Below are 16722 nucleotides of genomic sequence, written 5' to 3'. Positions count from 1 at the left end.
CAGGGTTTAGCTGATTGCCATATTTGGGGTCGGGAAGGAATTTTCCTCCAGGCAGATTGGCAGGGGCCCTGGAGGTTTTTCACCTTCCTCTGCAGTGTAGGGCATGGGTCACTTGCTGGTGGATTCTCCACAGCTTGAGGTCTTCAAACCACAATTTGAAGACTTCAATAACTCAGACATAAGTTAGGAGTTTGTTATAGAAGCTGGTGGGTAGCATTCTGGGCCTGCTTTGTGCAGGAGGTCGGACTAGGTGATCATATTGGTCCCTTCTGACCTTAAAGTCTATGAGTCTATGAGTTCATCTTCCATATAAATGATTTTTTTCAAGCTCATACTTAACCAGTTTTTTAAGTCCATTACCTCTAATTCTTTCCTCTGAATCTTAAAGAACCCTGCAAATTCTCTTCCCTGCTCCTCTGATTTTTAATCCACAACTTCACTAAGGGCTTGTCTGCTCTGGCACTTTACAGCGCTGCAACTTTCTCACTCAGGGGTGTGAAAAAACACCCCCTTGAGCACTGTAAGATTCAGCGCTGTAAAGCGCCAATGTAAACAGTGCACCAGTGCTGGTAGCTACACCCCTTCTGGAGGTGGGATTTTTAGAGCACTGAGAAAGCTTTCTCCCAGCGTTGTGCCATGACTACACAAGCCATGTTAAAGCACTGCCGCAGCAGCGCTCCCGTGGCAGCGCTTTAACATTGCCAGTGAAGACGTGCCCTACGATGAGACAGTAAGAAACAGGCAACTGCTTCCAGGACTAAATCTTTTCTACAACTTCCTAGATAATCTAACTGTATCTCTATACAGAAGTTCATCATGTTGTGATCCTTCCTCAACACAAATAGGTCATTCTTGTAGCTGCCCTGTGCACACAATTCCCTGGCTTATTAGTAGAGTTACCTTCTCTGAGACACAGAAAAACTGTCTACTGGCCACCACTCCCACCAGCAAGAGAAAGGGTCTTAGTGCTGACTATAGCTCATTATTAATAGGATGATTTAGAGAACGATTTTACACACAAAAAAAGTATTTTATATTATTTTATCTTATGCTATCATGGCGCTATAATCTGGGCAAGGGGTGTGTGAACTGTGGAGCTCTCTTAAGTGTCCCAGGTGAAAACAAACTCAGCCCATTAAATCTTTTAAGTGGCAGGGCAGTACAAAAACTGGCCAGGCAGCAATGTTACCCAGTAGTTTTTGCGTATAGGCATCTATAAGCAAATTTAGGCCCCATGTTTCAGAAATAGCTCCAATACACTAAGATTAAAGGATAATCAAGGAAATATAATAAAAATGATTGACTCAATCAGTAAATATACAACCAGCTACAACAAAAATTGTTTCAATCCTTCATCAGTTCTCTTTACATAAAGATCTGTGTATAAAAGATCTGTGTATAAAAGCTTTAGTCTCCTTAACCATTTATGTATCACAATAATCTCTTTCTTTCAGTTTAAACAGGTATGGCAAACACTAAGAGCTAGACCAGGGATCGGCAACCTTTGGACCGCGACCTGCCAGGGTAAGCACTCTGGCGGGCCAGGCCAGTTTGTTTACCTGCTGCGTCCACAGGTTTGGCTGATCGCAGCTCTCACTGGCTGTGGTTTGCCACTCCAGACCAATGGGGGCGATGGGAAGCGGCAGCCAGCATATCCCTCGGCCTACGCCACTTCCCGCCATCCCCATTGGCCTGTGTGTTGTGTGAAGAAATACTTCCTTATGTTTGTTTTATACCTGTTGCCTATTAATTTCATTGAGTACCCCCTTAGTTATTACGTTATGAGAAGGAATAAATAACACTTCCTTATTTACTTTCTACACACCAGTCATGATTTTATAAACTTCTGTCACCTGTCCCTTAATAATCTCCTTTCCAAGCTAAACAGTCCCAGTCTTATTAATCTCTCCTCATATGGAAGATGTTCCAGAACTCTAATCATTTTTTTGCTCTTTTCTGTACCTTTTCCAATTCCAATATGTCTTTTTTTGAGATGGGGCAACCACATCTGCATGCACTATTCAAGATGTAGGAGTACCATGGATTTATATAGAGACAATATATTTTCTGTCTTATTATGTATCCCTTTCTTAATAATTCCCAACATTCTATTATCTTTTTGGACTATGGCTGCACATTGAATGGATTTTTTCAGAGAACTATCCACAATAATTCCCAGATCTCTTTCTTAAGTGGTAATAGCTAATTTAGAACTCATCATTTTATATGTACAGGTAGGATTATGTTTTCCAATGTGCATTACTTTGCATTTGTCAACATTGAATTTTGTTGCCCAATGACCAAGTTTTGTGAATTCCCTTTGTAGGTCTTCACTGTCTGCTTTGGACTTAACTCGAGTAGTTTTGTATCATCTGTAATTTTTTTCCACCTCAGTGTTTGCCCCTTCTTCCAGATAGTTTATGAATATGTTTAATAGTACTGCTCCTAGTATGGACCCCTGGGGAACACCACTATTTACCTCTCTCCATTCTGAAAATGACCATTTATTCTTACATTTTGTTTCCTATGTTTTAACCAGTCACTGATCCGTGAGAGAACCCTTCCTCTTATCCCAGGACAGCTTACTTTGCTAAGACACTTTGCTGAAAGTCTTGTCAAAGGCTTTCTGAAAATCTAAATATACTATATCCACAGGATCACTCTTGTCCACATGCTTGTTGACCCCTTGAAAGAATTCTAACACAGGGATCGGCAAGCTTGGGCACACGGCTTGCCAGGGACCGGGCCAGTTTGTTTACCTGCTACATCGGCAGGTTCGGCCAATCACAGCTCCCACTGGCTGCAGTTCACCATCCCAAGCCAATGGGGGCTGTGGAAAGTGGTGCCAGCATATCCTTTGGCCCATGCCACTTCCCGCAGCCCCCACTGGCTTGCAGCAGTGAACCGCGGCCAGTGGGAGCCACGATCGGCTGAACTTGCATACGTGGGAGGTAAACAAACTTGCCTGGCCTTCCAGAGGGCTTACCCTAGTGGGCCATGTGCCAAAGGTTGTTGATCCCTGTTCTAGTAGATTAGTGAGGCATGATTTCCGTTTACAAAAACCATGTTGACTGTCCCCCAAGAAATCATATTCATCTATGTGTCTGACAATTCTGTTCTTTACCATAGTTCCAACCAGTTTTCCTGGCACTTAAATTAGGCTTACTGGCCTGTAAATGCCAGGATCAACTCTGGAGCCTTTTCTAAAAATTAGCATCACATTAGCTATCCACCAGTTATTTGGTACAGAAGCTGATTTAAATGATAGGTTACATACCACAGTTAGTAGTTCAGCAATTTCACATTTGTGTTCTTTCTGAACTCTTTGGTGAATATCATCAGGTCCTGGTGATTTATTACTGTTTAGTTTATCAGTTTATTCCAAAACTTCCTCTAATGACACCTCAATCTGGGACAGCCAGATTGGTCACCTAAATAGAATGGCTTAACTTTGGGAATGTCCCTCACATACTCAGACATGAAGATCAATGCAAAGAATTCATTTTTTTTATCCACAATGGCCTTATCATCTTTGAGTGCTCCTTCAGCATCTCAATTGTCCAGTGGCCCTGCTGGTTGATTAGCAGGTTTTCTGCTTCTGATATATTTTAAAATGTGCTCCTAGGTCAACAAAGTATCAAAAGACAAAAAAGAATGAGCTTAGCCTGAAGACCAGTTTTATTTGATATTGCATGTCTTAGCCTTCCTGAATATTATTTATATACTTCTATATACTTTATATTTGTTATAAGTAAAACAATTTGGGGCTATTTTAAGCAACATATGGCTTTTGGGACCACAACCTCTTTTGGGCCATTGGAGACAATGGGGATATGTATTCTTTCTTTAAATCAGGATGCCAGGCAGAAGGATTGAGGCAGATGCTCTATAGTGAAGCAGACAGGAAAAAAGAGAGTAGTATTGACAGAAAGTAGTGTTTGTCCTAGTCTAATAAAGTTCCTTATTCAGTGTTACAAGAAAAATCTCAAATGAAAAAAAACCCAGAAAAGATATACAGTAGCTGCATCAAAAATTTACAAAAAAAAGCAAATGAACTGCTATAGAGGACTGGACAACATCTCTAGCAACCCCAGTGCTTGTCTGCTCTCAGAACTCTTATTGGATTTACATATATTTAAAAAATAATGCATCCAATCAATTCCTGTCAACTTTAGGATATATTTACAGCATGATTTGATTTGTCACGAAAATCAATGAATTAAAACAAATCTTCAAACACTGGAGGAATTGGATGTATTGGTCATCTTTGAGCCTGACTGCGTAACTCTTATGCATGCTGACTAGAACATGAGACTCTGCCCCTTTCTTGGTATTTCTTAAACTCAATCGATATTACACATTTGTATATTTTGAGATTTTTATTTTAAGACCTGATGCATTGTATTTTTTTTTCAATATGCTCTTTTACTTGGTGACTAATTGTGGATCACACTGAATTGTTTATTCTTTTTTATCATTGTGACTGAATATTTTTGTTAGCTAGCTACTGGAGTACATGCAACTTTATAAATTTTTCAAACAGACAAAAAATGTCTATAGTAGCACAGCCTTGTTTCACTCTGAATTATTACTTCTGGGGAAAATGGCATTTGGTCTTTAAGTATAGACCAAAGAATATTTGTTTTTACTGCGTCTTATCAGATCTCTGGTATTATGACAAAGAAATAATATCTAATGTATAAATAATTAAGCACTGCGAGGCGCTCAGATACTTGGATGACAGGAGTTATAAAAGTACTGCAGATATATATGCATTTAAAAACAGTTGTAATTTTGCATGTATTTATAAAGTGCTTTACCAATTCAGAGCACTTTAGATTTATTAACTTTAATTATGCACCCCTGAAAAGTAAGCCTGGAGAAAAAGTGATTCTTTGCTACATCAGTGACCAAGCTAGAATCAGAACTTAGAAGTGTCTGATTCCTAGTTCTGGGTTTACGTCTCCAGGCCATACTGCCACCCTAGTTCATTAAATGCCATATCAGTCATTCCATATGAAAAGAACAAACAATTGTAGACATTTTGTCTTGATACAAAAATATTTGTAGGAATCTCACAATAAAGTTTTTGTTTTTGTGTCTCCAGACATTACTTTATTAATTAGTGATAATATTCTAGTAGCCACAATGTCCTGGGCACTGTCTACACACACAGGATGACACAGTCCCAGCTCCAAACCCCTTCAGACCATATCCATAATTACTGCAGATTGGCATAGCTCCATTGATTACTAAAGCCAGGAACTTTCTCCTGTAGTCAGGCATTGCTTGCGAGAAAGGTGGTAGTACCTACCTAACTACACACTAACTGGGCAGAGAGGTGTAAGAGCCCTATTCAAGTCCCCACCTTTGCATGAGAAGGGGAAATAATTTGAAAATTTGTCTCCCGTTCTTCATTTCAGTCTCATGATTTCTTTCTTGCTTAGGGTGACCAGACAGCAAATGTGAAAAATCGGGAGAGGGGCTGGAGGGTAATAGGAGCCTATATAAGAAAAAGATCCAAAAATCAGGACTGTCCGTATAAAATCAGAACATCTGGTCACCCTACTCTTGCCTAACACATCTTTAGTTAATTATACATGGTGGAACAACTTCAACAAGAGAGACTGAGATAAAACCCTACTGGCATATTCCATAGTCCACCAGTTAGGGCAGCATATTAAAAAGTTGAAGACCCCTATTCAATTCCCAGCTTCCTATTAAGCAGAAGGGGGAATTCAAATGGGGTCTCCCATATCCTCGGTAAGTTCCATAACCATTGGGCTAAGGCAGAGATCGGCAACCTTTGGCACACGGCCTGCCAGGGTAAGCACCCTGATGGGCCAGGCCAGTTTCTTTACCTGCTGTGTCTGCAGGTTCGGCTGATCGTGTTTCCTACTGGCCGTGGTTCCCCGCTCCAGGCCAATGGGGGCTGCGGGAAGCAGTGCGGGCCAAGGAATGTACTGTCCACTGCTTCCCACAGCTCCCATTGGCCTGGAGTGGCAAACCACAGCCAGTGGGAGCTGTAATCAGCCAAACCTGCAGACACAGCAGTTAAACAAATGAGCCTGGCCCACCATGGTGTTTACCCTGGTGAGCCATGTGCCAGAGGTTGCCAATCCCTGGGCTAAGGGCTATGAGGGAGTCTCCCAGCTGGCTGTTTTGTATGGAGTTAGACATTTTCTGAAAATGCCTATTTGATTGTAGGTGGGGCAAAGCCTAGTTTCAGCAGGGCCAGCTTTAGGACATGAGGGGCCCGATTTGAAAGAGCTACCATCAAAATGTCGTCAAAGACAGTGGCAGCAATTGAGCTGCCACCGAAGATAGCAGCGGCAATTCGTTGGCAGCTCAACTGGTTGCTGCTGTTTCTGGTGGCACTTCGGTGGAGGGTGCGGGGCCCCTCTTCCAGACACTGTGGGTCCCTCTTAGGCGTGGGGCCTGATTCCTGGGAATCAGGGGAATTGCCCTAAAGCCAGCCCTGAGTTTCAGGCTCCTATTCGTGCTTAGGCATGGGATAGACACCTGGGCACCTATACTGAGGCAGCTATGCACACACCCAGATGCAGAAACTTGGGCAACTAGGGGACTATAAAAGTGGAAATTTAGGCACTTCAAGGATTAGGTAACCTCTGTGTGAGAGTGTTGTGAATGCCAGTGGCACCTAAATTGTGGATTTAGGAAGTTAGATACCAAAGCCTTTTGTGAATCTATTCGTAAGAAGATAAGCTGCTTGCAAAGGTTAAAGGGCAGAGATAAAATTAACATACGTACATTTTTAAAAATAAATAAATATCATTTATACTCAATTGGACTTCATCATTTTGTTTACAGTGTTGTTGTAGCCAGGTTGGGCACAGAAGTTGTTCCAATAAAAGATGTTAGCTCACCCACCTCCTCTGAACTTCATCATGTCTATTATTTGTTGGGTAATTTGTAAAAGAAATGAAAGAAGTGATCTTAAAGAAGAATTTGAAAGAGGACAGTATTAACTCCTAATTCATTGCTAAGTTCATTGCAATTTTTTTGAGCTCTGTAATTTTTTGTTAAATGAGAAAATACTGAAAGGAATATATTCACTACCATGCAAATCATATTCTTAAGAAGGTATGGCATTTGAAATAGATTTATGTTTGTGTTTATATGCTGTGTTTTATGTCTCTGAGTTTCTCTTCTAACTTGATTGATGGCATATACTCCAAACATTAGAACTTGTGTTTAAAGCAGATGAACAAACAATTTATCTTTGTCACACTCAGAAAGCAAACCAGAAATTTTTGGAAGTTATATATTGAAAGAAAAAAAAAATCGTATCCCCATGCATGGTCACAACTGAAAAGGTTATATACAATTTCTTATCATATCTTATCTTATCAATTACACAAAAGATTTCTTCCATCGCCTGAGTTTCATATACTTAGAGATCAGAAGTTAATTAAAGAACACTCATAGATCTATTTTTTTAGCTTTATGTACTTTGAAAATGTCCTTTTAATGAGCACATTTTAAAGGATGTTTCTTTTTTGACCCACAAATCTAGAGGTCTGAAGCACAAGAGAAATATGTATGTAAAGAAATTAGATAAATCTCATACTGTGCTAAGTAGATTACATTAGAGTTGGTGTTGTAAACAGAAAAATGATGGAAACTATTACATTTATAATTAAGGGCACAAGATGGCACTATTTAGGGTCATAATTTGACACCCAAATTCATGCTATATAGCATGTAACTTTATAAGTAGCGTCATTAAAATGAGATGAGCTAATTATTGTAGTTAATTACCACTCGACATGAGTAAGGGGGTCAGAATCTGGTCCCAGCTTTTACTGAATAGTTACAAATTATGTTAGCTCTAGAAAGATTTTAATTAATTTTGCCACATTGGAAACATACACAATTTTGAGACCAAAAAAAGGTCACTTATAGTAATTGCACTTTGAAATCAACATAATCCGACTTGCCTGTTTTTTCACACACCTCTCAATTTTTCTATCTTTTAGGAAGAAAAATCTAAGTGTTTGTTGAGTTAACTTATAATTATCTATGCTAAGCAAGTACACCTTTTGGAAGCACATCACTCGCATAAATTCTTTGTTTGGAACATTTGGATTTGCGATGGGGTAGTTCATTCAATTCATTTTTTGACAGAAATGTTTGATGACTGAGTGGAATTTGGGTTGATGACACCATTCGCACCTTTTCTTCATGTGTGGGCAACTTCTGAGCATAGCTGCTGTAGTCCCTAAATTTGATATTCCTGCATGTACCCCATTACTTGACATCATTGCAGTGTCACCTTATATGTTCAGCCACTGCCAGCTCAAACTCAAACATTATTTAGATAGGGATAATCTTTTTAGGCCCCTGAAAAGGTAAGGCCACAAAGCTGTCCATTTGCAGTTTTGCTATCAGAATGGAAGGATGGGATAAGGGTCCATGAAAACTGAAGGAATGTTTGGACAGCCTTGGTTTTAGGTGTCTCTGACATGTAAGTTTTGTTGGGTATGATTTGAAATGCTTTGTTGATATAGAGAATAATGAATTGTTATTAACTGTTGCTAGGGAAATTGTTAGCCTATTAGGGGTTATGAGTTATGTGCTTTGTTTGGAGAAAGCTTATCAAAAGTTTAGTTAAAAATTGTTTAAGATTCTCAGAACATACTGTGACAGAATATATATGTATATATGCTTAAGATATAATATAAAGTAGTTTTAGGTAAAAGCACTCTGGTTTGTATCAATCGTATATCAGGCGGAGGAACTGTGTTCCCCCATTGATTTATTCCTGACACCACCTGGAGAGACACAGCTAAGTTACCTCTGTTTTGGATTCTGAAAACCCTGGGTAACACTGGCACAGCAGGGATTGACTTGGGAACCTCCAGAGCTACAACTATGAGTTATGACAGATTGAGCTAAAGTGCCAAGACCCTGCAACCAGCGGCTGTAACAACTCATATCACCTCTGCGTTTCCCACAGTATTCTTTCCAGCAAGTTAAAGAGGTATGGGCTGGATGATTGGTCTATAAGGTGGATAGAAAGCTGGCTAGATCATCGGGCTCAACGGGTAGTGATCAATGGCTCCATGTCTAGTTGGCAGCCGGTTTCAAGTGGAGTGCCCCAAGGGTCGGTCCTGGGGCCAGTTTTGTTCAATATCTTCATTAATGATCTGAAGGATGGTGTGGACTGCACTCTCAGTGAGTTTGCAGATGACACTAAACTTGGAGGAGTGGTAGATACGCTGGAGGGTAGGCATAGGATACAGAGGGACCTAGATAAATTAGAGGATTGGGCCAAAAGAAACCTGATCAGGTTCAACAAGGACAAGTGCAGAGTCCTGCACTTAGGATGGAAGAATCCCATTCACTGTTACAGACTAGGGACCGAATGGCTAGGAAGCAGTTCTGCAGAAATGGACCTAGGGGTTACAGTGGACTAGAAGCTGGATATGAGTCAACAGTGTGCCCTTGTTGCCAAGAAGGCTAATAGCATTTTGGGCTGCATAAGTAGGGGCATTGCCAGCAGATCGAGGGATGTGATCATTCCCCTCTGTTCAACACTGGTAGGCCTCATCTAGAGTACTGTATCCAGTTTTGGGCCCCACACTACAAGAAGGATATGGAAAAATTGGAAAGAGTCCAGCGGAGGGCAACAAAAATGATTAGGGGGCTGGAGCACATGACTTATAGGAGAGGCTGAGGAACTGGGATTATTAGGTCTCTGCAGAAGAGAAGAATGAGGGGGATTTGTAGCTGCTTTCAACTACCTGAAAGGGGGTTCCAAACAGGATGGATTAGACTGTTCTCAGTGGTACTGATGACAGAAAAAGGAGTAATGGTCTCAAGTTGCATGGGGAGGTTTCAGTTGGATATTAGTAAAAACTTTTCACTTAGAGAGTGGTGAAGCACTGGAATGGGTTACCTAGGGAGGTGGTAGAATCTCCTTCCTTAGAGGTTTTTAAGGTCAGGTTTGACAAAGCCCTGGCTGGGATGATTTAGTTGGGAATTGGTCCTGCTTTGAGCAGGGGGTTGGACTAGATGACCTCCTGAGGGGCCTTCCAACCCTGATATTCTATGATTCTATGCACTGGCACAGAGGGGTTCTCATAACACACATGCACCAGTGGATTACACAGCCAAAGCCCTGGAGCCTACACAAGCAGTGCAACCAAGGTAGCCATGATGTCCTTGTTGAGTCAAGGCTGCTAATTGTACTATTTAGGTAAAAACTGTAGGCCAGCTCTTCAACTAGTATGAAGCAGTATTGATATTATTCTAATTTACACCAGGTAAGGGGCTGGCCCAACATGTATGTTCAGGACTCTGCACTCTCTGTGGGAAATTTTCCTGACTTCTGCTCTCTTTGCAGGTTGCACTCCTCATCTCACTACCCTGCTGCTGTTCCAGTAGTGCTTGGAGAAGAAGTAATCAACTGGGGATAGAAAAATCATCCTATGTAATTCCTAATAGTTTTGCAGAGCTGCTAGGGATGAGAGACTGATTCTGACAGCATGGGGTAGGGTAGGTGAAGACTCTATAGAGGCCAAACAGCCCTACTTCCCAGAAACACTCCTTCCTTTCTCAGCTTATATCATTTACAGCTCACCTCCCCAGCTACTGATTGCCCAGACTCAGATTCTTAGTGCCCCCTGTGCTGTTTTTCCAGTCTGCCCTTGGTCCTCTGATATTTTGTGTTCTATTAATTATCTTACCAGCTGGCTGAGGAAAACAATTGAAATGATTGACTGAAGCAGGCAGGAAATGAAGCTAGCAACAAGCATCATTACAGCACTTCTGTTACCACTGGCTGGCTGAGGGCTGACATTTCATAATAATTGCACTCACACTCCTGATTGTGTTTATCATGTGATAATGTCCCAATGACATCATCATAGAGCACTATGTGTCAATGCATCCAAGATGGACTCTGCTTCCTGCTATTATCCTGTATTTTGGTCCCTCTGGTACTTGCTGGAAAATTGAACAGGTCCACAAATACTCAACATGCTATCTTGGAAACTCGGCTAAAACCAGGCCTGGGACAATTTCCATTCTCATTGTCTATAGTGTCAGCGCTGATTATCCAGCTTAAGCAGTCACTTTTGACAGTCACTCTCTTTAGGGTAAATCAGTTCATTGGCAAAGGTCAATTAAAATAGTCATTGTAACGTAGTGCATCCTAATTTAGTGGCATATGTTGTATTTGTATGCAGTGGTAGAATCTTTTAAGTAGTTCATTTGATTGAATCATTTTATCTGTTCTATAAATGATCCTGAAAGATCCATTTGCAGGGTTTATCAGAGAAGCAGCTACATATTTCAAGGAGTCAATTGGTCAGGGGCAGTGCTCCATAACTATACCACCCTATTGGGGCACTAGAAGACATTCTGCCTCATAAGATCCCCAGTACATTGAGATTATGAATTATTTTTACTATAACACCTTAAAGCCATCTTTCCTTAATCTCTGCTCTACAATGTGATGGTCTCATTCTGTCAGCCAGTGATAAAATGGGGCCATTGTGATGGCTTTATCTCCCCCACATGCTTCCCCAGGCCTTTTGGGGCACTGTTTGCCTGCATGACTGCAGTCATATCTGGCCCTGACGTGGAACACGCAAGGGGAGCAAACGCTTCTTGCTCCCTCCTCCACTACTGTTATAGCCAGGCACATTCTGGCTTTATGATATTTTATTCTTCCCAAAACAACTTTGTGATCCACTGCAGACTGGACAGACACATGCATTGAGGGACATGTTGGAATTTCTCCTGTAGAGTTTGTTGAAAACAATAGAATAAAAAATGAATATAAAAAATCATCGCATGCAGTTTATAAATGAATATCTAATCATATGTACATCCAGTTGTTCTAGTCTTTGGGAAATCTCCTGGTGCAATATACGTGTAAGCTTTTATAATTGCATTAATTCACTGCTGTTATTGCAAAGTCAACAGTATTATTTAAAAGCAATAACAGTGGGTAAATCCCTTCAAGCCATTCAATATCCATTTTACATAGAGCCATCTCAAATTAATCTTCCCATAGTTACAGAAAACAAAAGTGGTACACTATCCAATCCCAAATCCCTTTTCCCAAGAGGCCCAGAGTTGTGGCAAGTCTTCCTTAGAGATGCTGAGTGCCCTCAATTTCTATCTTTGCCAATGGGAGTTGAGCTTTATCAGCATCAACTGGGCTGTACAGATTCTATGGTAATAAACATGTAATATGAAGTAAAAATATAATAGGTGTTGATATACTATATGAAATATTATATCTGTTCCCACAGGAATTGGTCAGGATCTTGCAGAATCAAACCCACATGATTACAGAAGACTGAACCTCTTTTAAATGTAATATAATTGTGCTCTATACAGAAAAGCCACATTCTTCTCCAACTCACCTAAGCTCCATAAATATTCACACATATCAGTGAAATTTTGCTAGTGTTCCTGAGAGCTGAACTTGGCCTAGGCAACATATTAACCTATATCAAAGCAATCTAAGCAATAATTTTCTGATTATTAGCTAGTTCACACTTTATTTGAATATATGCTATACCTCTACATATTCATCAAGTCATAATTATGTTTTAGAATTGTTTCCAATAATGCTGCTTTTTACAGAAGGTCAAGGTATTACTCATGTAACACAGGTTCCCATTCCTCAAATGTTTCAAAATAATTATCTGTTGTGACCTTTTGTATAACTTTTAATTTTAATCCAGATGCATAACTAATTAAGGAAAATTGCTTATAAATGAGTTCCTAAATATTATAGATTCATAGATTCTAAGTTCAGAAGGGAACTTTGAAAACATTTAGTCTGATCTCCTGTATAGCAGAGGCCAGAGAATTTCCCCAAAATAATTCCTAGAGCCATGTTTTGGGTTGATGTCTTGGAATAGCTGTGTTTTTTATTACTGATATCCTGTGCGGTTGGTTTACAACTTTGCAGTTCTTCAAATTCATTTTTTTTACTTGCTTGCTTTCAATCCATATTGCTAATCATTCTGAGCCCTTTTGTATTATTTCTTAGTCATCACTGGTGTTTGCAACTACAAACCTCATGCTTTAGTATCCTCTGCAAAATAATTCCATGAGTGTGCATTAGTTAGTTTATTAGTGAAGATTCTAAATAAGAAAGAATCTAAAAACTGCAGGATTCATTTGACTCCTGCATCTATAGGGGACTGGGGTGTGGTCTTGGTTAGTGGTCACACCAGGGCTGAGGTCTGCCCACCAGGGATGGCAGTCACCAGGCTAGAGTTGGAGGAATCACAAGGTCAGGTCCAGTAAACAAGAGTCGAGGTCAGAGTCAGAGGCCAGAGATAAATAGAGAAAGGGCCTGTATTTGGCAGCATACATCACTGTGACAGATTAAATGGCACAAGCCAAATAAAAATCTCTGACAAGAGAAGCAGCACTGTATGGAGTAGCAAACTTCACATTTTCAAGCAACCACATAAACACAATCAAATTAGATGCACATAATCTGGTTACAAGCTATGATCCTACATACAAAGGAAGCACCCATGAAAAGTAAGAGAGAACACACAAGTTAGTTTCAGATGATTATAAACATATATGTCATGGATCATATCAGTTTCCTGAGGATACATGATTAAAGTTCATACTACTATAAAAATCCCAATTGAACTGTCAGACTGATCTTGAGAAATTATGGGGATAACTGTCAAAGAGAAGCACCTTCTGTCACAATAGTGAAGCATCAGATAGTATTCAAGCACTGAACTACCTATGAATTGTAGGCAAGCCATTTGATGTTTTACAGAGGCTTCCTTGAAAAATAAATTATCTTTTAAAAAACAAATAAAAAGGCAGCATAAACACCTGTCCACATCATCCTTAGCTGCTACATAATACTTTTGTTTAAATTCAGGAGTGATCAAGTTTGATGACACCAAAATGTGAGGAGAACTGTAGTCATAACGTGACATGGAGAAATTAGATCAGCAAGGCTGTAGTTAACTAGAGAAAATTCAATAGTCAGGGAGTGGAAATAAACAGCAGATATAAAATGAGGAACAGCTACACCCATTTATTGAAGTGAGTTTACTTTTATCATCTCCTTACTACTATTCTACGTGAGCCATTTGTTCATGTGCTGCAACAGTGATAAGATGAAAAATCCTTAGAAGGAGTCCCTCAAAAATGTTCCATCTCAGAGGGCAGTAAATGTAAAATACTCTCTTTCTCTTCCTCTCCACTCAAAGCTATCTTTGCAAAGTACTGGCACAGGAAATCACTTATGTTTAATTTAAAGCTGAGATTCTCCTTTATGGAGAGAAGGTGTAATAGGGCTGGCTACCAGAAAATATCAGTCTTCTAAAGCAGTTCACAATAAGAACATTTTGAGTTTTGAATACTTTGAGAGCAGTGAGAATAATTTTAACATTGATGGTAATTACCCATTGGAACAACTAACTAACGGTTGTAGTAGACTCCCCATCACTGGCAATTTTAAAATCAAGATGGGATGGTTTTCTAAAAGATAAATTCTAATGCAAACAGGAATTAATTCAGGGAAGTTCTCTAGCCTGTGTTATGCTGGAGGTCAGACTAGATGATCACTATGATCCCTTCTGGCCTTATAATCTATAAATCTACGAGTACCAGTATCATAGATGTCCACTGATCTGATTCTTATCATAAATGAAATCAGATTCTGTGGACTCTAGTTTCTGAGATAGAAGCACTTTTTTAATTATTTGGTTAAGGATTAAGAGAGGAAAAAAGCAGTCATCTACAACTCTAATAGGAGTTGCCACAACATGGAAAAAGACATTATGACCCATGGAGTAAATTACAGACATATCTTGTAATATTTTTATATTTCCATAGCAGTCTGTAATGCTCCAGCAGGTATTTTAGCCTTTTTTTTTGAATTTTCATGGATATAATAATTTTTAGTGGAAAGTTATTTACTTGGTAGACTGTGTTGTTCCTTCAGATTTGCCCTCCCTTCATTCAGGAAAGAGATTTCAAGGTTATGCTCACCTGTCTGAGCAATGTCATGTGAATTTTATTTTGTTCATACACAAAGAGCAAAACATTCAGTTTGGTTCATTTTTATTTCAAAGTAAGGAAGTGAAGGTATGATTGTCACACAGATAGTCAAATCCATGCTAGATTTTATCTAGAGCATGGGTAAACACTAGTACTGAAGACGTGACACAGGCTTGTGCTATGACTAGCAATCCAAGCATCCAAGCACTTGTGATAACCGGCAGACAGCTATTTGACTGTCAAGTCCAAGTTCAAACCATCATCACCACATCAACTTTAGTACTGTTAGCTGGATTAAAGCTAGCACAGATGTGTCAATCACACCTTCACTTGCAGTATAGACATATCCTAATAGAGGGAGCAAGAAAGAGACAGTGTGTAACTCACTCTGTAACAGACATCTTGCCTTGACTTGTAGCACTGCTTTGTCAGGAAGGAGTTAAAATTCAGCCAGCGGAAAAGACAGAAACTGCTGAGAAGCAAGGACATAGTTTCTGTCAATACATGATAACTTAGTTCAGTTTATCGGTAACAAGGAACAAAGCTTGTGCCCAGGGAAAGGGACAGTTCAGCGAGGAAAGCAGGATTGGGCCCAGACAAGCAAGCAGGAATATTTCAGTAGCACAAACAGCACTGACAATTGATAGGCTTATATGGTCAATGCCCATCCAGTAACTTAGTTCTTAGAACACAATAAACCCTCCCTTCACAGCCCACCGGATATCTGTAAGCATTCATCCCTACCACTCACCCACTCTACCTCCTTCCCCTGCAAGGTATCTTGACTTTTAATTGGTATAAACTACTGAACAGTTTTGATCCACCTTTAATGCACCACCCTTTGAAAATAATAATCTGTAAGTTTTGTCATTTTCAGATGTTTTCCAATAGTATCTTAAGCATCCCCATCCTTGTTTTTGTTTTTAAAAATATCAGAATTGTCACTCTGTTTTTTTTTAGTAACAATGGAGGAATTAAGATTTATCTCAGCATTTACTAGAGCAATTTTCTTTCATTAATGTATACTTTTAACAGTGAGACAATTATCATGCTGCTTTCTATATAGCTAGGCATACCTTTTAATGGATAATACCACTAGACTAATATCTGAAATTCCACAGAATAATGGAAGGATATTTCAGAAATTATTTATTGATTCATGAAAAAAGAAAATGAATGTACAAGGACAATATTTTAAAAATATAGCTAGGAGATCTGGTATTTGACACATGGTATTAATTTATATTCATTTACAATAATTAGGCACAACCTCTAAAACAATAAAAGAAAAATATTCATCAGAAACTGAAGTTGTTTGTTAATTAAGATCCATTGAAATATTTTATATTATGGTATAAGCTTTTACATTATCTTCAGCTTGCAAGGCTAATGCTAATTACAATACAGATTAATAGCTGTCAAGTGTGTCCTACTTTCAGTATAAATGAATACAAATTAGCCTGATATTTTGGAAATAAATAGACTACTTTGCTTATTGAGTGCTTTTAACTCTTACATATATATGCAGTTATAACATTCAGAGCAGCCGTTATACCTCCCTCATTTATAAAGGGAATAAAATACATGTCACATAACATCACATGCAAAGGCAAAGTAAAGTAACCTTGGCTCAAGGCTAATAAAAGAGTGAGCTCTGAAACAGGCAGTGGACAGTTCTTGCTAACTTGATTGGCA

The sequence above is a fragment of the Chelonoidis abingdonii genome, chromosome 1, assembly GCF_003597395.2.
Source record: "Chelonoidis abingdonii isolate Lonesome George chromosome 1, CheloAbing_2.0, whole genome shotgun sequence".
In the NCBI taxonomy this organism is placed as follows: Eukaryota; Metazoa; Chordata; order Testudines; family Testudinidae; genus Chelonoidis; species Chelonoidis abingdonii.
The sequence above is the reverse complement of the archived record's forward strand: the minus strand, read 5'-3'. Positions refer to the sequence as shown.